General features: G+C 39.9%; 1 protein-coding gene and 1 long non-coding RNA gene across 15 annotated transcripts in view; both read left to right on the top strand.

The window, feature by feature from the left end:
• Positions 1 to 27,752, top strand: part of CAMTA1 (calmodulin binding transcription activator 1) — an 847,309-nt gene that overhangs the window by 40,426 nt on the left and 779,131 nt on the right. The gene's annotated exons all lie outside the window — the stretch shown is intronic.
• LOC144310436 (uncharacterized) overlaps positions 18,682 to 27,752 on the top strand; it is a 32,096-nt gene continuing 23,025 nt past the window's right edge. The window contains exon 1 of the long non-coding RNA XR_013376161.1: positions 18,682 to 19,111. This is a non-coding gene — a long non-coding RNA (uncharacterized LOC144310436). The remainder of the gene's footprint in view (positions 19,112 to 27,752) is intronic.

Genomic DNA, 27,752 nt, shown 5'->3' with positions numbered 1-27,752 from the left:
ACTTAGTAGTATGAGGTCAGGTGAATGGATATTAAATCCAAATGAACATGCACCTGTCTATCAGACAGCCTGTGGTATCAGTTTAGCATTGGTGGTAGCAGAGGCAGATTGGATGTATTGAAATGCTGGGGGTAGATGTAGTTCCCCACCTGTTGGGGGGAGACAGGTGAGGAGAGGTCGAGACAGGCAGGTTTAGCTCTGAGAAATGGCAGGAGAAGCAGATCTTACTTGCAGAGAGTAGAGTAATGTTTTAACATTTGAATAAGATGTTAAGGAAAATTTTCCTTAAAGGAAGAAAATTCCTGTGGACCTGCCTCAGTTTTGACCCCGGTGATTCTTATTATGTGGTATTATTTCAGAATATAGCACTTAGAAGAATACTTGGCCCATAGTCAGTGTTCAGTAAATATTTGTTGCAAGAATGAAATGTGTAAAAATACAAAAAAAAAGTCCTCAGTATAAATTTCTGAGCTTTTGGAGTTCTTGTTCAGTTATAAAACTCACACACACATATATATGTTACATAAAAATGACTAGAAAACAAATAAAATTTATATTAACAGCATTAGTTCAATGTGATGGATGATGTTTTGCCAAAACCAACTTGTCTCTTGCAACACGAATATGATAGTGACTGTACTCAGGCAGGATCCTTAGAATTTGGCATGTGGCAGTGATCCCACCCCTCTCCCCATTGAACTATTTAGAAACTGATTTTGGCTCAGCAGGCATTTCTCTAAGTCCATTGTTAGGCCTTGGAACAAATATAAGATTTCGTCTGAAGTTCACTTCTGGATTTTCTCATTAGCCTGAGAACAACTTAAATGGCTACCCAGGTGTTGTAATCACAGATCACAGACTTGAGCAGTGGATCTGTGTGTTAAAAGAATTGGTTATGGGAAAAAAAAAAAAAAAAAAAAAGAATTGGTTATGGGTTTTATTTTTTCAGGTTATAAATTAAGATGTAAAATGAAAACTTCCATAGTGAACTCAAGGACCACTGATCTCCTGGAAGGGATACACAACTGGCAATCAGGAACTGGTTCTATCTAGTTGTGGCTCTGCCACCAGTCAACTGAGTGCCAGGTGAGCCACAGTCTGGGCCTCTTTGGAGTTTTGGGTGATCGTGCTAAGTGACCCTTAGAGATAGAATGATTGTGCCAAGTGACTCTATGCCGTGAGCCGCGTTCTCCAGTTTTGGAGGCCAAATCTCTGTTGCTTTTGCACTGTTGTTTGCAGTTGGACACTCAGGGCAGGCTTGGGGCCAATTGGTGTATGTGTTTATTTATTTATTTTTTGCCGTTAGTCATCCTTTATTTTTAAAGTGTATGATTCAGTGGTTTTTTAGCATAGTCTACACATAGTTGTGCAGCCATCACTACCATGTAATTCTGGAACACTTCTATCACCCCAACAGCTCAGGTTTTCCATCTCTCTGGGCTTGGTTAATAATGTCTTATTATATAGGAAGCCCTTTTAAAGTACAGATGGCGATAGTGGTAGGTGCAGGCTTATTCTAATTTTTGTGACCTTATTTTGAAGAGGTGGCATGAAGGATCATCTCCACCTCCCCCTTTCTTTTTCGTCTCCTTTTTGCCCAAATACCTGAAAATAGCAGAACCCCAAAGCTGAATGTCATAGTGTACCTACTTACCTATGTACTTGCCTGCCCACCTTCCAGTCTTTTTAATACTACCTTCCAAATGTTTCTAATGATAAAGTCTGTTATCTTGGTGATGATGAAGTTCTGTTGAAGATTTTAAGAGAAGTTCCTAAAATATAATCTTAAGTTTTCCAGTGTTAATGCTTTTTAGAAAGCTGGAAAAAAATGAAGAAGAACAAACAAAAGAATCCTTTCTAGATGTCTGAGAAACTACAGATGGGCTGGGGTGGATGTGACGAAGATAAATTTGTGTTTGGGAGAGTGTTTTCTCTGTAAGGGAGAATATTATGGGCAGGACGTATGGATTTCATGAGGCTTTCTCGTATGCTTCCATGCTTGTGTGTTCTCTGGTCTGGTCAAGGGTGTAGAGTTGAAATCAACGTAGAGCCGAAAGAACCTGTTGTTTACATTTGCTGGGGCTCTGGGGAATTGGACAAGATTGAGCAGATGTGTGCGTGTGTACATATACATGTGCATGCAACCAGGTGGGGCAGCTGTAGTAGAACCGGGGTGGAATTCTAAGGCAAGCTTCATTTTGCCTTGAGTTCATTTTTCTGTGATTCCAAAGGAGTTTATGGGAAAAAAGAGAAGGTTCCATGTCTGAGAAAACAGGAAGCTGAAAAGTAGCTTGACCTGGGCTAGAAAGTAGAGTCCTTTGTGCCAGAAGTCAGAGGGAGCGTGTGGCTGAGGGATTGGCCTCCACAGATGCTGCAATAAGAGCACTTGGGTGTAGGCCACACATTCTACTTTTTGTTTACCTTTTTTTTTTTTTAATTAAGGTTTAATTTTTTTTAGAGCAGCTTCAGGTTCTTAGCAAATTGAGAGGAAGGTACAGAGAGTTCCTTTACAACCCCTGCCTCCAAACTTGCATAGCCTCCCCAACTATCAATGCTCCCCCCCCCCCCCACCAGAGTGGTACCTCTGTTACAATTGAGGACCTACATTGACACATTATCATCACCCAGAGTCCCTAATTTATATTATGATTCACTCTTGGTGTTAAGATGTCTTTTCATGGCTTGCTAGCTCATCTCTTTTTAGTGATGACTAATACTTTACTGTCTAGATGGACCATGGTGTTTGTCTGTTCATCTACTGAAGGACTTTTGGTAGCTTCCAAGTTTTGGCAATATTAAATAAAGCTGATATAAACATCTGTGTGCAGGAATTTTGTGTGGAGATGTTTTCACCTCTTTAAAATACCAAGGAATGTGATTGCTGGATCATATGGTAAGAGTAGGATTAGTTTTATAAGAAACTATTAAACTGTTCTTTAAGAGTGTCTGTACTGTTGGTACTCCTGCCAGCAACAGTGAGAGTCCCTATTCCTCCACATGCTCCCAGCATTTGGTAATGTTGGTGTTCTAGGTTTTGGCTTGTTCTAATAGGTATGTAGTGGTATTTCATTGTTTTAATTTTCCTGAAGACACATATATGGAGCATCTTTTCATATGCTCGTTTGCCATCTGTATCTCTTTGGTCTGTTAAAGTCTTTGGCCTATTTAATCAGGTTGTTTTCTTATTGTTGAGTGTGAAGAGTTCTTTGTGTACTTTGGACAACAGTCTTTTATGAGATGTGCTTTTGCAAGTATTTTCTCCCAGTCATTCTCTTGACTTTTTTTTTTCATAGGATAGAGGTTTTTAATTTTTATTAAGTCAGTTACTTCTTTCATGGATCCTGCCTTTGCTGTAGTAATGCTACACAGGTTAGCTAGATTTTCTCCTGTGTTATCTTCCAGGGGTTTTATAGTTTTGCATTTTATGTTTAGGTCCGCATCCAATTTTACTTGATTTTTTTGTGAAGATATAGGTCTAGATTCTTTTTTTTCTTTTTTGATCTGTGGATGTGCAGTTCTTCCAACACCATTTGTTGGAAAGACTGTCTTTGCTCCATTGTATTGCCTTTGCTCCTCTGTCAAAGATGAGTTGACTGTATTTATGTGGGTCTATTTCTGGGCTTTTTCTTCTGTTCCATTGATTTATTTGTCTGTTTCGATAGTACCATACTGTCTTCATTATTGTAGCTTTATAGTAAGTCTTGAAGTTTGGTAGTGTCATTCCTCTGACTTTGTTCTTGTCATTCAGTATTGACTCGGCTCTTCTGGGTTTTTTGCCTTTCTGTGTAAACTTTAGAATCATTTTGTTATTTGTGCTACCCACAAGATAACTTGCTGAGATTTAGGTTGGGATTACATTGGATCTATAGATTAAGTTGATAAGAACTGACGTCTTGAGAATAAGTCTCCCTCTCTGTGAGTATCTCTCCATTTATTTACATAATTCTTTGATTTCATTCACAGAGTTTTGTAGTTTGTCTCATAAAGATCATGGATCATGTACATATTGTTAGATTTATGCCTAGTTATTTCTTTCTTTTCTTTTCTTTTCTTTTCTTTTCTTTTCTTTTCTTTCTTTTCTTTTCTTTTCTTTTCGCTAATACTGTGTTTTACAATTCAAGTTCCACTTGTTCATTACTGGTATATAGGAAGGTGATAGACTTTTCTACAACTGCTTTTTAGCTCTAGGATTTTTCAGAAGGCCTAACATTTGCAGTGCAAACATCTGCTCTGTTTACTGATGCATCCAAAGCACTTAAAAACATTGCTTGGTATGTAGTGGGTCTTCAGTGACCAAAAGCCTTTTGAAAAAAGAGGGACCATCAGTCTGTATATAACTCATGCCTAAAAGTAGTTCCCTTTTAAAGAAAGGGTGGAGAGCATTTCAGGGAAGGGGGAAAGTCCCAACACAGAAGGTCAAGGACAAGGTGGGAAAGGCCACACCTTCTCCGTTTTCTGGGTGTAGGGGACAGGGCCTATTCAGAGAAGCTGGCCAAGAAGAAGGCTATCCTGTTGGAAGCTGAGTTCTTATTTAGAAAGAGCTGCAAAAACCACTTTCTTCAGAAAGAGGAGAGAAAACACTTAAGTATATTTACCTTTTTAAAAAGTTAAAGATTGGAGAGAAAGAGGGACAATGCCATTTGCTTCCCGTTTCTGAGAAAGGATACATTAAAATAGCTTGAAATTAAGCAGAATCTATAAAATTGAGGTCAGAGTAGAGTCATTTCCTATTTTTCCTGTCTTTAAACCATGTAGTGACAGACACCCCTTTCCCGGCATCAGAAGACAGTTGTTAATGTGCATGCTAGGGTTATATTTTATTTTTGTATTGTTGAACATTTAAGCTTCCTAACTCTAATTGTTTTATTTAAGAATCAGTTTTGTTAGATGCTTTCTTCAATCATTATTAATCAAAATTTTTATGTATTTTCCACTAATTTTTAACAGTCCATTCCTCAAGCAATTCAGAGAGCCTGCTGTGGGGTGATTATGTATTTCTTATTTTATAAATGAGGATGGTGAGATGTAAGTGTTTTAGAATTAGCATGTAACATCATCTAATATACTGTATAATTCACTTTGTTTAATGTGTATTGTCTGGCTGCCCCTGTTGGACTGTGAGGTCTGGGTGGACTGGGGTCTTCATCTGCTCTTTTTACTGATAGATCTGAAGAGTTTGTTTGTTTGTTTGTTTATTTATTTATTTTTAGATTTTATTTATTTATTCATGAGGGACACAGAGAGAGAGAGAGGCAGAGACACAGGCAGAGAGAGAAGCAGGCTCCATGCAGGGAGCCCGATGTGGGACTTGATCCGGGTCTCCAGGATCAGGCCCTGGGCCAAAGGCAGGTGCTCAACCGCTGAGCCAGCCAGGCATCCCAGATCTGAAGAGTTTAAAACAGTACCTGGCACATAGTGGGTGTTTAGTGACCAATGGATGCGGTTTAGGTTTGCTACTCAAGTGTGCTGCTAATACTTTGTCTCTGAATTCTACAGTCTAGGTTAGTAAAAATCATTAGTAGTGACAAACAGATCCATGGGAGGTACCCCTGAAAAAGTTGTGATGTGGAGAAGAGCAGAGTGTGTGCTCCCCATGAGCACTCGGGTTCCCAAATCCATGAAAACAAGGGTTGAGGCAGGAACTCAGTTCTTACCTCAAACTCAGCAGTCAGATAAGTAAGTCACCCCTGTCCAGGGCAGGAACAGGAAGGAGTGTGAATCAGGAAGCCAAGACTCTCGTTGTGGAGGAGCTCTTGCCATGTGGGAAATGAAACCAGGGAGAGGGAGGACCCTCCCATCGCCACTCCCTTGCCCCTAATTCACACAGTTCGGCATAGGTAGAAAGGTGGCCAAATCACCCCAAAGTCTGCCATGAGAAAGAAACAGTTGACTTTTTGATAGATACCTCTTCAGACGTTTTTCTGTGGTGATGTGTCTGTATATTTTATTAACTCAGAATAGGTTTATTCTGTATGTAGTTTTGTAATCTGTTTTTTTCTTAATATGTTGTATATATCCTAGGGCTTTTTTGACAGTGATCCATAGCATCATGTTTATTGACTGCACATTAGTATTCCATTGTATTTCCTGCTATCAGTTATGCTTACCAGTATTTTTGAGGGCCTAGTATGTACCAGGTACTGGTTGAGGATAATGAGGATACTAGATAGAAAGTTCCTGTTCTTTTTTTTTTTTTAATTTTTATTTATTTATGATAGTCACACACAGAGAGAGAGAGAGAGAGAGGCAGAGACACAGGCAAAGGGAGAAGCAGGCTCCATGCACCGGGAGCCCGACGTGGGATTCGATCCCGGGTCTCCAGGATCGCGCCCTGGGCCAAAGGCAGGCGCCAAACCGCTGCGCCACCCAGGGATCCCGAAAGTTTCTGTTCTCATGGAGTTTATAGTTTAGAAGGAAAGACAAGAATTTCAGAGAGTGCTAAGAAGAAAATAGAACAGGACACTGAGGTGTGAGTCCTTTTGTTGGATGGTTTGACTTTCTTAGGAAGTGAGCTGAGATCTGAATGATGAAAGAGGGATAGCTGCTTGAGGATCTAGGGGAAGAACACTTGAGGCAGAAGGAATAGCAAGTACAAAGGCCCTGAGGTAGGAACGTATTTGGTTTGAGGAACAATAAAAGACATTTTTTTTGCTGGAGCAGAGTGGACATCTGGAAGGTGAGATAGGTAAGGTAGGCAGGGGCTAGCTCTCAAAGTGTCTGGGAGTCATCAAGACTTGCAATTTTATTTTAAGAGTAACAGTAAGTCATTGAAGGATAAGCTCTCAGGAAGTGAGTGACATAATATGGATTTTTTTAATTTTCAAAGTCTTTTTCTGGCCACACCGTGGCCAAAAGGGGAAGCAGAGAGACCAGCAAGGAGGCTGTTGTAATAACTGGCAATCTTCGTAAGAGTGAGGGTGAAAAGTGGGATATGCTTTGGAGTTGGAGGTGTTAGGACTTGTGGGACTGGACATAGGCGGTAGAAAGAAGTTAAGAAGGATTCCTAATTTGTGGCCTTAGCCACAACCTTGGTGCTGGTGCTTATAACAGACCAAAAAGACTGAGGGAAGGGAGGGTGGGGCTGGATCAAGAGTGCTCTTTTGGGATGTATTGATTTTACCATGTCTGTTAGACAATGAAGTGGCAGCATCGAGTAGGCAGCTGTCTGGGAGTCTGAGAGAGGTCCTGTCTGGAGATCTAAATTGGAGAGCCATTAGAATAGATGAGATCACCCTGGGGGCAAAAGATATTTAAGAGAAGGGATGAGATAAGCCCTGAGTGGAGCAGGAGGAGGCAGCAGAGCGAGGAGTAGTGGTAAACCACACAAGTGTGAGATGGAAGCCCAGAGAAAAAAGTGTTTCAAGGAGGAGGGTGTATCAGTTTTCTTTTTGCTGCTGTAACAAATTACCACAAACTTGGCATCTTAAAACAGCACAGATTTATTGTCTTAGAGTTTGGTAGGTCAGATATCTGACACGGGTCTCACTGGGGTAAAATCATGGTGTGGGCAGGGCTGTGCTCTGTTCTGGAGGTGCTAGAGAAGAATCTGTTTCCTTCCTTGCCTGTTCTACCTTCTAGAGCAATCAACATAGCTCTGTCTTCAGAGCCATCATCAGACCATAGTGTCTCTGACCCCTCTCCCATTGCCACACCCCTTTCTCTGTTTCTGACCTCTCTTTGTATCCTGCTTCCAGTTTTAGGGCTCTTATGATTACATTGGTTCCATTGGATAACTCAGGTCAATCTATTTTAAACTCAGCTGATTAGCAGCCTTAATTCTTAACTCCACCTGCAACTTTGCCATGTAATACAACCTATTTCCAGGTTCTGGGGATTAGGATGTGGCTATCTTTGGGTGGGGGCATTAATTGTCCTATCACAGAGGGGGTAATCAGAGGTTACTGAGAAGTGGAGGAAAACGAGGATGAGGTCACCATTAGATTTGGGCACCTAGAGGCTCTTAGTAACCCAGGTGGGTGGTTTCAGTGGCATGGTGGGCGCAGAGGCCCCTGGTGGAGTAGGGGGAAGGGCAGATAGGTGAGGGTGTAGGGGCTGCAAGTGTTAGTGATTTTTTTTTAATGTATTTTTTTATTGGATTCGATTTGCCTGCAGTTGTTAGTGATTCTTGATGGGAGATTTCCTGTGAAGGAAAAGGAATTATGGCTCAGTGTGCAAGAGAAGCACAGAGCACGGGTCTAAGAAGGTGCAGAGATTCAGGGAAAACTTCTGAGGAAGAGTCTGAGTCTGGTGTCAGGTGGAGTGGGTTACCTGAGCCAAGAACCTGGAGCAAGACCAACAGTTGGCTTATAGCGTTGGAGACACCTGAAAAAAGAATTAATATGGTTATTTACAATAAAGTAGAACATAACCCATGTCTCATCTGCATGCCCCTGGGTCAGTGGACAGAATGTTTGTCAGTAGCTCCTACAAGGTCCTCACCCCACCACCCTGTCAGAGGCTGTCGTCATTCCTTCTGTGGTTGGCCAGATCTCTGAAGTCTGAGTAGAATACCTGCCTTTTATTCTTCGTGGACCCACTATGGTTTGACCACAGCTCTGTGCCATAGGGGGAAAGTGAGTCTTGCATGCAGCACAGAGCTTAGTCCTTTCCTGCCTTGGTTTTTTTCTTTCACTTCATTGTGTTTTAATAACATTCAGATGCAGTAGTATTTACTGAGCAGTAGGCTCTGGGCAAAATAAGCCTGAACCACCAGATCCCTGCCCTGTTGGGCTTGCATTCTAGAGGACCCATCTTATGACTGATAGGTGTGTCCAGAGCTGTCATCTCCAGGAGACAAGGCACCGAGTTTATGTGGGCTGCTCTTATGGGGCTCTTGGATGCTTTAACCAGCTGGTGGACCTTCTCTTCACCTCATCACTTGGCCACCTTCAGCAGCAGGCCAGCGTTTCCTGCTGCTGGCAGAGCTCCTGCTCCTTACCTGCAGCTATCCACAGCTACTCACAGCCCCCCTCACTTCCCTAGAGGATGACCCAGTGCTCCTCACACCCTTCTTTGGAGAGCCCTTCCCTGAACCTCCATCCAGAGGTATACTTTCTTCCCTTTTTTTCTCATCCAGCTTAAATTCCAGAGTCCAGAGTATGTAATCACTTTAACACATGCCCTTAACTTTCCTGCCCTTCTCTCCTGCTGTCACACCCAACTGGACAAATCCTGTTCCCAGTGAATCCTCCCTGTCTGCTGGCTTCTGTGTGCCTGCACCCAAGCAGCTCAATGTTGCTGGAGAAAAATGAGGTAAAAAAATCAGGCTTCTGTTTCTGTCAGTTCTTGGTCACCAAATGAGCACTTAGAACCACCCACAGTTTTCTAGGATTCTCCACCCACTAATCCTGTTTTGACTTCATGACCACTTCATACTTTCTGAGTGTTTCTCGCTAGACCACCCCCTTTACTGTCACCACCACTGTTGTCTCTTAGCTGTGGAACTTCTTTACTCCACCACCACTTCCCACCAACTGAGTCTTCCTAACTACTGTTGAAGGCCAGTCTGGTCACAAGAGTGCTGGGTGCCAGCCCCTCCCCCTCTCAAGGACTTTAGTCCAGCAGTCATCCTGCATTCTCCTGCATCTTCGGTTCCTCCGTTTCTACCAGATTGTCCAGGTTAACATCCACAAAAACAGCGTCCCTTTCCATCAATAACCCCATTTTAAAATCCTCAACATGAAAATTTCTTAAGAAAACAATCCACTTATTTCCTCTGTGTTCTCACTTTCCAGTTACTCTTTAATTCATATCTACAGGGATGCCTGGGTGGCTCAGTGGTTAAGTGTCTGCCTTCCGACCCAGGGTGTGATCCTGGAGTCCCAGGATCGAGTCCCACATCGGGCTCCCTGCTTGGAGCCTGCTTCTTCCTCTGTGTCTCTGCCTCTCTCTCTCTCTCTGTGTGTCTCTCATAATAAATAAATACAATCTTAAAAAAAAAATTCGTACCTACACCCTCTACCCCTGCTGTAGTGAAACTGCCCATTTTTTTCCAACATCGTATATTTTGCCAAACCCAGCAGACACCCTGTAGCCTTTTGACAGCCCTTCCTTCTCCAAACCTTTCTCTGTGGTTGTGATTGGGCATCTTCTGGGCGCTCCTTCCTCTAGGGCCGCCGCCTCTCTGTTCCCCTAAGCCCATCTTCTCATCCAGTCTTTTTAGGGTCAGGTTCCCCCAGGCTCTGCCCTGCAGTGTCTCTGTTCACATCATGCACTATCTTGAGTGACACCACTCCTACACAGCTCGGGATACATCTGTATGTCCCCAGTTACAGGCCCTGACTTTTCCACAGATGCTTATGGACACCTCAGGCAGCTCATCCTCAACTGAACTCTGGATCTTTCCCTAACTCTGCTGACTGTACAGTAGTCCCTACTCTCCCTCTTTCCCACCCCCAGATCGAATGCGGCACCAGATCGTACCAGGTCTTTCCCTGCCACCTGCCCAGGGCTTTCTTGGGCTTTTTTGCTGTGGAATGAAGAAGCCTGTGAATACCTTCTTGGAATTATTTCTTAGAGCAAACTATTTATGGGATTACAAAGGAAACCAATTGCATTGAAATGGTTATCAAAATCTTAATAAAACACAGATCTGAAACATGATATGACAACATGTATACTCCTTAAATGTTCTTAAATAACAAGATCTAGTGGTGGGTCTGTAACTACCATAAATTTGAAGAAATAATAAACAGAAATGATACTTCCAGTCACAAGATTGGTAATTGGGATGAAAAACATCCGAGATGTACAAGTCACAGGTACAAGCTGTGTTGTTGAGGTTTGTTGCTTATATTCATAGTTAAACAAAATACTGCATTTCAGTTGGAGTTTAGTGAAATAAGGATATATTCTTTTCTCATCCAAGTTCATAAACCCGGTTCTGTCTTTGCTGTGACCCTTGCACTGTCCCAGTGCCACCATCACCACTGTTCCCCTGGACACCCACAGGAACCTCCCATGACCCACCCTTGCCCCTCCCTTGCCTCTGCTCTAGACCTCCTCTAGTTCATTCCCCCACAGCAGTCAGAGTTACCTTCCTAAAATAGTGAAATGCGAATCAAATCATGTTTTTCCCCAGCTTTACACTCTTCAAGTGCTTTCCACTCTTTCGTGGATAGAAATTTAAACAGATGGCTGACACTCCCTGCTCAGCCTGGCTACCCTCCCTCTCCAGTTTCATCTTAGGCCCTCTTCCCTACATTGGTAGAGCATCAGCCATGTATGTGCTTTCAGCTCTGCAGTTGTGCCTTACTCTTCCCATCATAGGACCATGGACCATGCTATTTCTGCCTTTGTTGCATACTGTAATATATTGCTGCATGACCATATTACCACACACTGAGTTCCTTTACACACTCTATGTTTCCTGTCTCACAGTTTTTGTGAGTCCAGCATCTAGTCATAGCCTAGCTGGACCCTCTGCTCTAAGGTCTCCTGAGGCTACATTTAGGGTATCGGCCAGGATTCTCATCTGAGGGCTTGATTGTGGAAGGATCTTCTTCCTAGCTAATGGGGTTGTTGGCAGCATTCAGTTTCTGGTGAGCTGTTGGACTATGGGCCTCAGTCTTTTTTGCTGGTTATTAACTAATGATAGCTGTCAGCTCCTCATTACTTGTGCCTTCAAAGCCAGCAAGGGAGAGTCCTAATGCTGCAGTCTTAAAGTGATATAATCACATATGCAATCACTTGCATCCCATCACATGTCTGTGTTCTCGTTTAGAAGCAACTCAGGTCCACCTGTGGGTCCTCTTGCCCACACTTAAGGGGAAGTGATTTATATTAGAGGCCAAGATGGTGGGAGCTGTCTTAAAGCTGGTTAGCTCCCTCCCACCTTACCCTCCACCCCCAGGCATCTACACTTGGATCCTTAAAAGAGGAAACAATTTCTACATGCCTCTCCAGAGGGCCTCACAGACAGAGTGTGCTGTGGTCACTGTGTGCCAAGCCACACATGACCTACAGGAGTGGAGTCTCTTAACAAATTTGCAGTCTCAGAGATGCCTGTGAGGAGTTATCCAAGTGGTAGATGGAAACAGGAGGAAGAAAATCACTTTGTCAGGCTCCTTCTCACTCCTCTTCTGCTTGTTGGCCAGTCATTTACTAAGTCTCCACTCTGTGCCGAGTGTGGAGGTTGTACCGGGCTTAGGTACAGGAGGAGTACGCCAGGAGCATGCAGTTTGCAGCCTGTGTTTCTCAGTTGAATGCTAGTACTTTTGAACTGGAAGGTCTGCCAGTTTTCAAACTTAAAAGATGTCTTTAGGCAGCTGAACCATTTGTTTTTAAGTATAAACTTATGGGGAACCTAAATCTATAAAACAGACAAAAAGTAAGAGATGCTCTAGTTGAAGCTGGGGAGCAGAGCTATACTCTGCCTGCTTGGCCTTCTGGGTTCCTCCAGTGGCGTCTGCCACAGTGAGGCCTGGGCTTCTGGGGTATCAGAAGCAAGGTTAGTGCATGACAGGCCTGAATGGTGGCTCAGGAGACTGAGGCCTAGAGGCGTGGAGACCAAGTTAGTACAAACCAGACCCATTCATTGTCTGGACCAGTGACTGTGATGTGGGGCTGGTGCTGACCCCTTAAAGGGTATTTAGAAATAAATGGGAACACTCTTGGGTGTCATAGTGAGTGTCTGTGTGGGTCTTCTCTGGTTCTGTACAAAATGGTAAAAATGTCTTCATGGAGAAGCTTAGAGAAATCAGTCCCTGCTCTTGCTCCCAGTGCTCTTTCTTTATGTTAGTGGTTATCAGCTTTGGCTGAATGTTAGAATCATCTGGAAAGCTTTTTAAATATACCAGGGCCTGGGTTTTCTCCCCCACCCCTTAAATTGAGGTCTCTGGGGTGAGCCCCAGGCTTCAGATTTTTAAAAGCTCCCTGGGAGATTCTAAGTGCAACCAGGATTGAGAATCACCACCCTCAACTCTACTGTTGACTGCTTTCAGAAGAAGCCATCATTGTAATTAAGCAGACTGTGGTTAAAAGTAAGCAAAAGGAAATCTGGAGGGGAACATTTGTAATAGTCAAGTGGGCTTTATGAAATGTACAATTACATTATCAGAACACAGATCGCTGGAACCAGCTGACACTTCCGAATTTGGACTAAGATTCAAGCTGTGAATAACATTCAGAGTCTGGTGTCTGTTTGGGCAGAGGTTATTTTTTTCTGTTTTTCATGTTGCCTTCTTTATCCCTTTTTATTTTCTGAATATTTTAGCCTAATTCACTGAAGCACCTGTTCCTAACAAATTATTCTTTCTTTTTTTTCTCCTGTAGCCCATCTCCATCACTTAGCTACTGTTCTCTGTCCATACTCTAAGGCTCTTCAGTATTTGTTCCATTTCCTGTCTAATCCCAAGACACTGTGACAGTGAGCATTCCTGGTAAAGTGTCCATTCAGTTTGGAAAGACCCCATATTTTACAAGATGATGAGTTTCTGAGAAACTTCAGTTATTAGAAAACTGATGTTGTTGACCTACTGAGGGAAGGATCTGCTGGAAAAAAAGACCAAAAGGTTATGTGAGGAGTTCTCAGAGTAGCTGTTGGCTACCCATGGTCTCTCATAATTGTTCCATTGAGAGCTGTCTTATTGAGAGTAATCATAGCCATCCTCATTGTACATTTACAAATTTCCTTCACTGCACTACTCCTGACACTGACATAAGCTCACGATGACAACAGATTTAGTATGGTTTTAAAAATACTTCACAAATGTGTAATGAAGATTAATCTAACTTTGCTTTCACCAAAATAGTTGTTTTCCTTTAAACCCACTAATTTTCAGTTTTTTTACTATTTGATTTTTTTTTGAATTATTTATCTGTACCATTAAATTCTCTGCTTGTGCTTCTCTGTGAACTGATGCTGGTGTTAATGGTTTAGCCCTGTATCTTTTCTCTCTTTCATGAGTTTGCGTTGGAAACACAATTTAGTATTCAGTCAGGCTGACTTCATTGGTTCTTGACTTCTTTAATTTTTGAAATGTGGGCTGGAAATGTTATGTGTATGTGAGTAAATGTTACACGTTTGTTACATGTATGTATGCATATTCTGTGCATGTGGGTAATGTATATATATGGGTGTGTCCTATGTATTATGGACAAATGTTATATGTACATGCATGTTCCATGCATGTAGGTAAATGTTTTATGTACATCATCTTCTATTTGTGTGGATATTATATGTATCTGTATGTGTTCTGTGTATGTAGGTAAATGTTATTTATGTGTATATACTATATGTAGATAAATATTATATGTGTGATGTACACTGTGTGTGTTCTCTGTATGTGGGTGGGGATTAGGTGTAGTTTGAAGAGCACTCTTAGGAGTTGTTCAGTATGGGCAGCCCCGGTGGCCCAGCGGTTTAGTGCCGCCTTCGGCCCGGAGCAGAATCCTGGAGACCCAGGATCGGATCCCACATCGGGCTCCCTGCATGGAGCCTGCTTCTCTCTCTGCCTCTCTCTCCCTCTCTCTCTCTATGCCTCTTATGAATAAATAAAATAAAGTCTTAAAAAAAAAAGTTGTTTAGTGTACAGTGCTAAGGTTATAAGAACCTGTTGGATCTGGCAGCCTCCTCTTCTGTTCAGTGCACCTCCCACACTGTTGGCCTCCAGGATAATCCTATTTACTTTAAAAACATTATTTAACTTATTACATTTTATTTATTTTTGTTTATTTAATTTATTATTTTTAGAGAGAGAGAAAGTATGCATGCAACAGGGAGGGACAGAGGAGACAGGAGAGAGAGAGAATCTTAAACAGCAATGCCCAGCACAGAGCCTTATGTGGGGCTTGATCTCAGGATCCTGAGATCATGACCTGAGCCAAAATCAAGAGTTGGATATTTAATCAACTGAGCCACCCAGGTGCCTTGCTTTTTCAGATGGTTTGGAGGATTCCATGAGTTAACAGATACAATCCTTAATATAAAACATTACAAAACATTAGTTCATTTGCCCATATTTATATTAAATAAATGCTTAAGTAAAACACATAAGCACTAACTTTGTGTAAAATAAAAGGCTGTTATGTTGGATTACACTGGAAGAACTTCTGTTTATCAAGAGGCACCATTAAGTGAATGAAAAGACAGATCATAGAGTAGGATTGGCCAGCAGAGGTCTATAATCAGGTGGTTTTGAGAAGTCCTGTAAGTCACTAAGGCAAACCCAATAGAAAATGGGCCAGAGACTTGAACAGGCATTTCACAGATGGTCAGTATATATAAGTCCTCATCAGTCATCAGGGAATGTAAACTAAAACCACAGCACCATGCCGTTAACACACCCAAGTGACTTAAAAGGACAGCCGTCAGATGCTGGCAGGGAACCAAGCAGTGGGAGCTCATACACTGCTCAAGGGCGTCCACGTTAGTGCTGGACAACTAGAATTACCTGTCAGAGTAGAAGACCTACACACCACAGCATTTCCACTGCTCATGTATATTCCCAACAGAAACATGTGCATATGTATACCAAAGATATGTATAAGAACATTCTTGGGAGTGTGATTCAAATTCTTCAAAACCAGAAATAGCCCAGATGCTTACCAACAACAGAATGGAAAAATTAATTGTGTTTTATTCATATAATGTAAAATTGTGCAGCAATGAAAATGAATGAACTTATGCTATATTCAGGAAACGAATAACTCACAAACATACTGTGGTGTGAAAGAAACCAGACTCACAAATTTATGTGTTGTGTGGTTCTGGATACAAGTTCAAAACAGGTCAGAAGCAGGAAAATTAACCACAGGTTGGATGTCAAGAGTAGGTACCTTTGGAGTGTAGGGGAGGGTCTGTTAGCAGGGCTTCTGGGATGCCTGTCATGTTCTAGTTTTTGATTGTGGGTATGATACCTGTATGTGGACACATACAAATATACTTGTGATTTGTGCTTTTTTCTGTTGGTAAATAATATTTCAATAGAAAGCTTGTTAAAATGGTATATAGTGTAAAATAGATTATTGATGAGAAATGGGTAAAATAGAGCTACATGTAATGACATGGAAGAGTCTTGAAATGCAGTATTTGATTCTGTTTTTGTAAAGTTTAAAAGAGCTCAATGCTCAGCTATCATCAGGAAAAACATAGCTAGTGGGTATCAGGGCAGCAGAACCACTATGAGTGTTATGGAATAAGGGTTTTATTTATTATAAGAATAGCCTATGCAACTGCGAGAGAAGCTGGGCAATGGATGCTGGGAAAGTCCAGCTTCACCAAACTGATTGAGGTAGAAACGGCTATAGCGATGTTTGCACAACCTTGTGAATATCCTAAAATAGTCTTTATTGTATGTAAATGATATCTCTGTAAAGCTGATATTTAAACAAAGAGTATCATAGGTTGAGAACTCTAAAGAGAGGCAAGGAAATAATGAGTTCAAAAATCAGGATATTGGTTACCTTCCAAAGGTGGTATGTTAGAAGCTCTATGGGAGGGGCCCCCACAGTGTTTGCCCTGTGGCTGCACAGTCTTCTGTAGATGGCATGAGGCAGCCTACACACACAGTAGCTGTGAATTCACAGCCTCATGTGGTAGGTGGTGTGTCAGTAACTTTATCAAGTTACGGGGGCACAGTGCGCTGTAGTCTGAGATTTCTAGCTTTTTAATGATTAAAAGATGTTAACATGGGTGTTTTCAGTGTTCCATCTTGGGATCTGGAAGTTTCAGGGTAGTAGTTGCTGCTTTTCTGTCTGTGTCTGTGTTTACTGTGAGGCAGCAGGGGCTGTGACCAGGACTTGTGGGTAATGAGGTCTCCAAGAGCTCCTGACACATTCGTGAGTAGTTTTGAAAATAGGTTAATAGGCTATTTCTATCACTTTTTACAGTATATATTTGATTTTAAAATTTCAACTAAGATTTCTATATACTTAAGATTTCTTTATAAGATTCATTAAAGCAGTCATAACAAATCTGTTTTGATAATCTGAGAAATCAAAACATTTTCATCATTTAAAACTTAGTGGAAAATGCCCTTATCCACTCTTCATTTACATGGAGCCACTTTTTATTTGAATGTTTGCTGTGGCTCTTTTTATCCTCTTTGTAATGAGGAAGCAGTTGTCCAAATGAAGAAAGTTATGCAGCTTTCCTGCCTGGGGCGGTACTTGTACCGTAGTTAGGAAATGGGTGCGAAGGTTTTTACAGAAGTTCAAAAACAGAATATCTTGTACGTTTTGTGTGCAAAGGCTAGAAAAATTTTTGCTGTCGTTGTGGAGACTTTTAGCTTTCTGTTCTTTTGGTATAGAACATAAGTAGCAAGGTACTTGAATGAGACAGTTTAACTCCTTAACAGGAGCCTCCAAACCATCATTTCTATATGGGTTAAATTTATAATATAGAGCTTCATTACAGTTACTTCTAGTACCTCTGGACTATTTGCAAAAGTCCAGAGATTCATTTGTTACATAATGAGATTCGTAGGGTTTTATTTTGAGTCAAATGTCACTCTGGTTTTCCAGTAAGAAATACATTTTGGGGCACCTGGTTGGTTCAGGCGGGGGAGCATGCAACTCTTGATCTCAGGGTAGGAGTTCAAGCCCCATGTTGGATATAGAGATTACTCTAAAAAATATTTTAAAAAGAAATGCATTTTTTAAAAAAGGTTTTATTTATTTGAGAGAGAAAGGGAGAGAGCATGAGTTGGGGAGAGGGGTGGAGGAGAGTGAGCAGGTAGCCAGACGTGGGTCTCAATCCCAGGACGCTGAGATCATGACTTGAGTTGAAGTCAGACACTTAAAAGACTAAGCCACCCAGGTGCCCAAGGAACACATTTTTGATAATTTGTAAAGCCAGTTAATTAAGCATTTTGTTTGTTAATATGTTTATCCAGTAATCATTTTGAGCGCCTACTGTGGACCCTAAGCCCTGTGCTAAAGCCTAGCCATTCAGAAGGAAGAAAGAGGTGATCACAGTCATGTCAGAAGACATACATAAAAAAGTAATTACAATATGGTACAATAAAGGATATAATGAAATTATGAAGTGTGTATGTACAAGATAAATTTGAGACATATAAATGGTGGCTGTTATATAAGAAATGACACTCAAGCTGTATTTTGAAGATGATTAGGAATTCGTTAGGCAAAGAGAATCAGCAAGAAAACTTTCCAGGAAGACGAAACTACTTGTGTTAAGGAGTGGAAGAAGGAATTACTTCCTTGGGTAATCAAGAATGCCTGGCTTAAAGTTTAAGAAGACAGGTGGATAAATTAAACTTAGGTAGCAGCCAGCTCACAGAAAGCTTTATATGCCACACTGGTTTTATATTTTTATCTCATAAGTAATAGGGATCAACTGAAAGATTTTAATCAGAAAAAGTAAAATGATCATATTTTCATTTTATACAGTCATTCTGTGGGCAATTTAGAGAATGGTTTGGAGGGAAGCTGGAAATCTGGGGAGGAATCTATAACAGATAATTAGAACCTGTTTCTAGGCAATGGCAGTAGAGAAGGATCTGACCTGCGTGAGAGCTTAGAATCTTCAGGATTTACCATGGCCTCCCTCTAAGATGTAATGATGAAGGAGAAGAGAAATACTGAGACTCTGGCTTGAATAATGATGATACTATAGGTAATAATAGAATATAGAAAGAAGAGCAAGTTTCAAGACCTTGAATTTTTTATATAGTTGAGTTTAAAACATCTGTGGAATACTTAGGGATTCTAGAAGGCAATTGGATATAGATCTAGGTCTCAGGAGAGAGCTTGAGGAAACTGATCTTACAGGTGGTATTTTCCAACGAGAGAAGGGAGAATGAGAAAAGAGGGAGGTTAGAGAAAAGGACTGTTTTCCCCATCCTCTCTGGAAAGTAAGAGAGGATGAGGAGAATAGGAAGGAAATTGAGCTTATTATGAGAGAGACTCAGAAGGAATAGTTGGAGAGGAAGAAAACTGGGGGGATCACAGAAACCAAGCGAGAACAGAGTAGTAAGGAGAATGGGCAAGAGGGATCAGCAGTGCCAATTGCAAAGAGAAATTCTATAAATATTAAGAAAATATTTTTCAATTTTTTGTGTGATTAAGGTATAATTTAGAGGAGAAAATGAAGGGTTACTTGTTTAAAAGGATTTGGGACAATTGGCTTACCAATTGAAAAAAATATAAGGTAGGTCTATATGTCATACTTTATATAAAATAAATCCAAAAATTAAATATAAAAAGGAGAAATAATAAAAATACTAGAAGAAAATATGGGCTTATAGTTATAAAGTGATCAGTTTTCTAATGGCACCAAAATTAGATAGGAAAGGCTATAATTTGAACTGCATATAAATTCACCATTTCTATGTACTAAATATACTATAAAATTGAAATGTAAATGGCAAACTGGGAGAAATATTTGTCACATTTTTGACAATGGTTTAATATCCTTAATATATAGAAGATCTATTAATAAAATGAGTAACTGGAGATTTCTGGCTAAGCAGTTACTCATTAAAATGGATTTATCTCTACTTCCTTCCAAAATTTTGATAAAATGATAGAAGAGAATTACAAGAGTTCTATATCTACAAAGATAGAAAATATGGGAGTGGGGAAAATTTTTGTTAATGGTTGACTAAGTGGTTGGACCCTCTTTCTTGCAAGTAGAAAAGCTGGACATAATTTAAACCAAAATTTATGTTGACAGTAATGGGGAGCTAGAAGATGGTGAAGATTTGTAGGGCCAAAATCTGTGGGAGGAGGGAAGGTCATAGATATGAGATCAGATTTGAATCTGCTTCTGTCCTACAGGAATCTGCTAATTTAAGAAGAGGCAGGCAAGCAAGAAGCTGGAAAGCTGAATAGAGATCTTGATGGATTCAAGGGATTGGAGGGTGGAGGGACAAAAATTATACTTTGTTAGATCAAGGAAGAGGGACCCTGGAAAACTTCTTAGGCTTTGAGCAGAGGCCTCAAAGGCCTGTATCCTAGCAATAGTAGTCTCTCAGAAGTGCTTAAGTCCAACTTTAGATCCTCTCATTTTTTATTGGATCAAGGTGATCTTGACAGAAATAAATGTAAATCCTTTCTGGAAGAAGATAACATTACCCAGAGCCTCAAATGATATCAGCATTTACTTACAATGATTGTATGTATGTATATGATATGTACAGTGATTCTCATCACTCATTCAACAGATGAGAATTTAAGACAGTTTGACTGAAACCAAGAAAAACAACAGACTGTGGAAGTGGATAGATTCACAGGGATCCAGAGAATGAAGTTTTAGAAAATGTGATATGTATAAAGAAATAAAAGACAAGATTAAGAATTAGGGAACTGGAACTTTTTGAAAAAGAAAAGGAACCAAATGTAAATTCTAGATTGAAGGATTATAACTGAATTGAAATTAAGATCTTAATCCAGGGTCTTAACAGTAGATTATAGTAGCAATAATTAGAAAATATTCAGAATGATGAGAAATGTGGAGAAAAATATATGGGAAATACATAAAAGAATGTATGTATGATGTGAGATTCATTGTTTAATGAGTGTGTAAGCAAAATCCTAGTAGGAGAGGAAGGAAGAATGGTGCAGAAACAGTATTTGGAGAGATAATGACTTAGAATTGCCTATGACAGACAAAAGCATCAAATCACAGATTCAAGCAATACTATAGACCCTAAGCTAGATACATAAATTCAAATAAAGTCTCACTGAACATAACGATTGCTTAAAACCAAAGATAACAAGAAAATCTTTAAAGTAGCCAGAGAAAAATTATGTATTACATTCAAAAGAGCAATAGGGGTGCCTGGGTGGCTCAGTCATTTAAGCATCTGACTCTTGATTGAGGCTCAGGTCATGATCTCAGGGTCATAAAATCAAGCCTCACATTGGGCTCCACATTGGGCATAGAGCCTGCTTAAGATTCTTTCTCCCTCTTCCTCTGGACCCCCTTCCTGCTGCCCTGTCCACCTTGTCCCAGCTTTTATTTGTGTGCGCGCTCTCTTTTTTTTAAAGGGATGGTATCACCTAGGTGGCTTAATTGGTTAAGCGTCTGCCTTTGGCTCAGGTCAGATTCCAGGGTTCTGGTATTGAGCCCCACCCACATCAGGCTCCCTGCTCAGCAGGAAGTCTGTTCCTCCCCTTTCCTGTGCCCCTTCCCTTGCTCATGCTTTCTCTTTCTCTGTCTCTCTCTCAAATAAATAAATACATAAAATCTTAAAAAAGTAGAGCAGTATGACTGACCGCTAATTTTTCAACAAGAAGCAGAAGTCCAAAGACAATTGGATGATATTTTTAAAATGTAAACAAGGAATTAAACTGACAGTCTAGAATTCTATACCCAGCAAAAAACCTTTCAAAAATAAAGACAAAATACCAACTTTTTAGATCAACAAAAAATGGAAAGAAGTAATCTCACCAGACCTGCACTGAAGGGAGTAATATTAGAGATTCTTTTTTAGGCAGAAGGGAAATAATCCTGCACCTTTAAGGTACAGGAAAAGTGAAGAACAAAGCAAGGGTGAATGCAAATGAAGAATATTGATGTATAGGAAAACAATAGTGTCTTATATGGATTAAAATAATAAGAATTAAATGTATATTAAAATAGCATTTAAGGTCTGGGGACGTAAACAGAGTTAGCATCCTGTGGTCTTTGCATTGTCCAGGAATTGGTAAAAATAGTAATATACTTAAGACTGATAAATCAGTTTGCATGTTGTAATCTCTAGATATTCATTAAAAGAATAGTAAAAGAATATATACCTACAAACTAATAAAAAGGAAATACAGAGAAGAAGGACTTGTCATCAAGTAAAATTTGGTTAATCCAAAAGGAGGCAGGAAGACAGAAGAAGGAACAGAGAACATTTGGGAAAAGTAGGAAGCAAGCAGATGATAGATTTTAACCATGATATTAGTATTTATATGAAATAAAAATGGACTACATTTTTTCATTTAAAATACAAAGATTAAAAAAAATAAAATAAAATACAAAGATTGACAGATTAGTTTATAAAACAAAGTGAATTATAACTTCATGCTGCTTACAAGGATGTGGATAAGTATAAAGTGAAATGGTAGAAGAGGATATATCATTCAAACACTAACCAAAAGGAAACTTACGTTCCTATATTAATAGAACAGAACCTAGGGCAGAGAAGCATTACCAGGAATAAAGAGAGACATTCATAATGATAAAAATAGTCAACTCAACAGTTCTATATCTGTATGTACCTAAAAACATAGTCTCAAAATACACAAGTCAAAAATTGACAAAACTAATAAACAATAGACAAATCCACAATCATAGTGGGAAATTTTAATATACTTTATTAACTAATAAAAATCAGAATATAAAAGATGTCAGTTACACAATTAACAAACTCGAGATCTTATTGCGTTTACCAGTTGGACAGAGAACTAGTAAACTGAAATAAACATAAGAATGAAATATAGGGGACACCTGGGTGGCTCAGCAGTTGAGCATCTACCTTTGGCCATGGTGTGATCCTGGGGTGCCGGGATCGAGTCCCACATTGGGCTCCTTGCATGGAGCCTGCTTCTCCCTCTGCCTGTGTCTCTGCACCTCTCTCTGTCTCTCATGAGTAAATAAATAAATAATTTAAAAAGATTAAAAAATGAAATATAGAATAAAATGAAATATGAAATAGAGCACTGTATCCAGTATCTATAGACTGAATGTTTTTTTCATATGAACATGGAACGTTTATCAAAATTGCTGATCTCCAAAGTAATTCTTGACAAATTTCAAAAGGTTGAAATCAGACTAAGAAAGATAGGCTTAACTATTTGAAAAACCACTGTAAATCACTAAGCTGGTAAGGTAAAACAAAAAAGTAATATGATGTCAATAGATACAAAAATTACCATTTAAAATGGATTATGGATAATAATCCCATAACACATTATGACTAAATAGTAACAGTCCTTAATTTGATAGATTACTTAGGAAAGTCCTTTAGCAAACATCGTATTTAACGGTGAAATGCTGAAAAACTTCCTTCTGAGACAGGGGAAGAAATAAGTTGTTTTCACGGTTACCATTTCTCATCATTATTTTACTAGAAGTTCTACTTAGTTTAACAAGATGAGAAAAACAAAAAGTACAAGAATCAGAAAGTATAGAATAAAACCGATTTTGTAGATGACCTGATTGTGTATGAAGAAAATAAAAAATTTTCCTTATAAGATAATCATGATTAATAACAAGATTGCAAGATGTAAGATAACATAGGATGCAATTGCAATTTTATATGCCAACAACTAACAGAAAATGTAGTAAATATCATTTACAATAACATAATCAGATTTTTCAGAATTAATCTAAAGAAATATAAGGCATTTATACAGAAGATGATAAATATTATTGAAAAAGTTAAAGATCTAAATAGATATACCATGTTCATGGATTAGAAGACTCAATATTGTAAGACATTGATTCTTCTCAAATATAATGTCAGTGAAAATGCCAGCATAGTCTTTTCTTTTCTGTGGAACTTGACAAACTTATTAAAGCGTACAAGGAAATGTAAACAGCAAGCAATAGCCAGAATAATTTCGAAGAACAACAAACTGAGCAGGCTTACTGTATTGGATAGCAAGACTTATCAAGCTGTAGTAATGAAGAATGGTATTTAGGCCAATGACCATACTAGTTCAGACACAGACCCACTCTGATTTGGACACTTGATTTATTGCACAAGAGGCACTGCTGAATAGTAGAGAAAGGACAGTCCTTTCAATGAATGGTGTTTGGTTTATTAGATACTCATGTGGGAAATAAGTCACTCCTTACCTTACAAACATAGAAATTAATTCCAAATCTGTACCAGGCTAGATCTAATCAGGAAAGAGGAGCCAAACAGTAAATTGAAAGAAAAAATTTAGTATGAAGAATTGTAACTGTAACAGGGAATTGAAGTAATGAAAGATTAGCCAATAAGAAATAACTCTAAATAAGATAAGAGTAGCAGTTATGCAGAGTAGCTGCTACCTCTAGGGTTAAGAGAGAGCCAGCCCCCAAGGACAAGGTCCCCTACCCCCAGGACTGAGACCTTGTGGCTTACGGCAAGGCTGAAACGTGGTTGTTGGTGTTGTGCTGGTGGAGCTTGGTAGAGCTTGATGGAAACCTACCTTCTGGAACTTGACAGAAGTTGCTCCCTAGTGCATTATAGGAAAGCTTTTTGTGGGGGAACTTACTAGAGATACCCTGCTCTCAAACTCACCAAGGTGGTGATTCTGGGGGAAGCTGCTGGCTGCCAGGCAATGCTGGCCTCTTGTGTGCTAGTCTCTGGAGACCAGAGAAGCTGCTGCACTCACTACAGGAGCTCGGTGGGTGCTAGGTGAGCTGCAGGAGATAGATGCTAGAGAAGCGACGTGTGGAAGGAGCTGGACGCTTAAATGAAAGCATTCAGAAAGCTTTATAGATCAAGATGCCAAGATGGTGCCAGTGGTTTTTTTTTTTTTTAACTTAGCAGATAAGATTATGTTTCCCCTTGTTTGTATTCATTCAGCATTTATTTAATACATGTTGTTAAACACTCTGTGCCAGACAGAAATGTGTTTGTTACAGATACTTGAGTGGACAAAATAGACACTGAACTTACTTTTGCAGAGTTTATAGTCTAGTTGGATAACCAGCCATTCTGTCAGTGAAGCTCCTTCATCAGGCACTGCTCTAGTCCCTGGGGATAGATATATATAGATCTATATCTGTATCGGTGATCAGGACACCCTTTGCCTTCTACTTACAGCCTGTAAGTAGATAGTCATAAGAATGGGGATGTATTTACGGAGTTGAAAGGGTAATGAAGGAGAAACACAGGCTGCTATAAGAGGGGAGGGTCTAGGATCTAATTTAGATTGGAAGTCAGGGAAAGGCTTTCTTAAAAGCGATATTTTCATGACGAAGAGACAGGATGAGAAGGAGTTAGCTTGATGAGATTAGTGATCAGAGAGGAGGTTCTAGACAGGGAAGAGGAGCTTTGGCACATCTGAAGCAGAAGTGGGAGAAGCAGCAGGGTGTGGCTGGGGCTAGGATGAGATAGAGCATGGCAGGAGAATTGCAAGCTACAGCAGTTCTCAACTTGAAAGAAGCTTGGCTATAAAGTGGAAGGCTGGGATGCGGTATAAAGTAGGCAGCATTGTGTTTCGTTTTATAGGTGGGGAATGCAAGTGACTTCTGTTGGTAGGGAAAGACCATAGAGAGGAGAAGGCAGTTACTAGCCCAACAAATATTTGAGTGGCTTATTATGCTAGGCAGTATTCTACACTGTTGGAATATATAAAACAAAAAAAGAACTCTGTCTTCAAGGAGCTTACATTTCAAAGGAGGAGACTGAATATAAACAAAATAAGGTGCTAAATGTATTGTAAAAGGAAAAAAAAAACAGAACCTGTTAACAGAAAGATACAAGAGCTGAGGTAGGGCAGGCAGTGGGATGTAGTTTTTTAAGTGATGAGATGGATTTGATGTCACTAGAATGCGAGATAACCAGGGCAGAGGTTTTTTTTTGTTTTATTCAGTGCTGTATCCCAGAGGCTGGAGAGGTGCCTGGCACACAGTACATGCTCAGTAAATGTTGTATGAATGATGCAGGTTCCCAGGGATGGGAAGTAATGAGTTGTGGGAAAACTCAGTTCACCTGTGTCTCCCTGATGCTCACACCACTACCATACTCAGAGCATTTCTGACACCAGATGTGTGTGTGGGCGTTTCCCCACCAAGCTGTTCTCTCCAGGACTAGCTAGGTGTCCTACAGTTTAATTCAGTTCTGACACTGTGTACCTGGCGATTACATCAAATATCACAGGTAGGGTTCTGTCTCACAAGACGGCCCCCACCCCACTTCAGATGCCAATGGCAAGTCCAGGTTCTTACCTCTGCTTCTGATGAGGTATAAATCTGAGGTTCCTACGGCCCCTTCCTCCGGTTCATTTAATTGGCTAGAGCGGCTCACAAAACTCAGGAAAACACTTAGGTTTACTAGTTTATTAAAGGATATGAAAAAGGATACAGGTGAACAGCCAGATTGGAGATACATAGGGCAAGAGTTAGGAGGTCCCGAGTATAAGAGTCTGTGTCCTTGAGGGGGTGGGGTATAGCACCTTTCCTGTACAGATGTGTTTGCCATTCCAGATGCTCTCTGAACCCCATATTGTTGGGGTTTTATGGAGGCTTCCTCATGATTGGTTGTTAAGTGGGTTGGGGCTGAAAGACCCAAGCTTCTAATCATAGCTTGTTTTTTCTGGTGACTAGCCACTTTTCAGGAGCCCAATGAAGTTGCCTCATGAGAACAAAAGGTGCCCTTATTATTTAGGGATACATAAGGTTTAGGAGCCCTGCGTCAGGGTTAGGGTGGAATACCAAATATTGAAAGAAAGATAATCTTATCACTTAGGAAAATTGTGAAGGTTTTGGGAGCTTTGTGCCATGCATGGGGCCAGAGACTAATGTATCTATTATCTCCACCTGAGGGACCAAAACAAGATTAGTCTTGGATGAAGATCTGTTCTAGGGAGGGTTTGCATATTGTAGGGATACTATTATTACTGGTATCCCCAATTCAGATTATGGTAATCACCCCTTAACTGTGGTTCGCTTTTTGTAGTATCACTTAACACACAGTCACCTGCGGTCTGGAAGAAGATGATCCTCCTCCTGACATATTGTCAGAAGTGTCAGAAGGTCAGAAACACTGTCACAGTGCCTGTGTCATTGACCTCACTTTATGTCCTCATGTAGGCATTTTATCATTTCACATCATCGCAAGAAGAGGGGTGAATGCAGAACAATGAGATATTTTGAGAGAAAGGCCAAATTTACATTACTTTTATTACATTTTATTGTTATAATTGTTCTATTCTTAAATTATTGTTAATCTCCTAATTTATAAATTTAGCTTTATCACAGGTATGTATGTATAGGAAGAAACACACCATATATAGAGTTTGGTACTAGCTGTGGTTTCAGGCATCCACTGGGGGTCGTGGAACCTATTCCTTGCAGATGATGGGGGACTACTGTAAATTATATTTGCTTTTAAAGGACTTAACTGTTCAATTATATTTTGAATTCTTGGTTTCATGGCATTAGTTTTGTCCACTGTATGTTTCTCAATTTTATTAATTATAATTTACAGATCTACTTATCCTCTGGGGTATTACGCAATTGAAAGGTGACTGCTTCTAGTAATTTTAAAATCAAATTGGTATTATATATTGATTTATATATTGAAATTCTTTTACCACCTGTCTTGCTGTATTATACTGCCTTAAGATGGTGGTGCTGGTGAGGGGGATGTGCATATGTGGGGTGGTTGCTTTATACCAATTAAACCGTTTAGTTAGAGTTCAACAGTTTAGCAGTAGTTATATATTGAGTTTAAAGTTATACTCCTTGCAGTTATTCTTCTGATCCATTAATTGGACTGACCCTTCAGTGAGTTTTCATGTAGCCTTTGCTGAGTTGAGCCTCATGATGATCTTTTTGTTTGCTTGAAATTATACAGACAGAACATAATTCCTTCTAATTTAGGTGTGCATGAAGATTGCCCTTTATTTGTCAAGTCTTATGCTTTCTGTTTGAGGATTCCAGTGCCATATGTAACATCATAGCTCAAGAATATAGAACTTCTGACTGATAAGTACAGGGCATTCATTTGTTGAAAAGAATTTAATACAGATGTTTTAAGACCAGTCATAGCTGGAAGCTGGCTTATATATGATGGATTTCATCTGTGAATGAGGAATGGGGAGCGCACTAAATTGCCTACATCCTTTTTGCCATAGGT

The sequence above is a fragment of the Canis aureus genome, chromosome 3 (assembly GCF_053574225.1).
Source record: "Canis aureus isolate CA01 chromosome 3, VMU_Caureus_v.1.0, whole genome shotgun sequence".
NCBI classification, from domain to species: Eukaryota; Metazoa; Chordata; class Mammalia; order Carnivora; family Canidae; genus Canis; species Canis aureus.
Note: the sequence above shows the minus strand (reverse complement) of the source record. Positions and strands in the feature narration are given on the sequence as shown.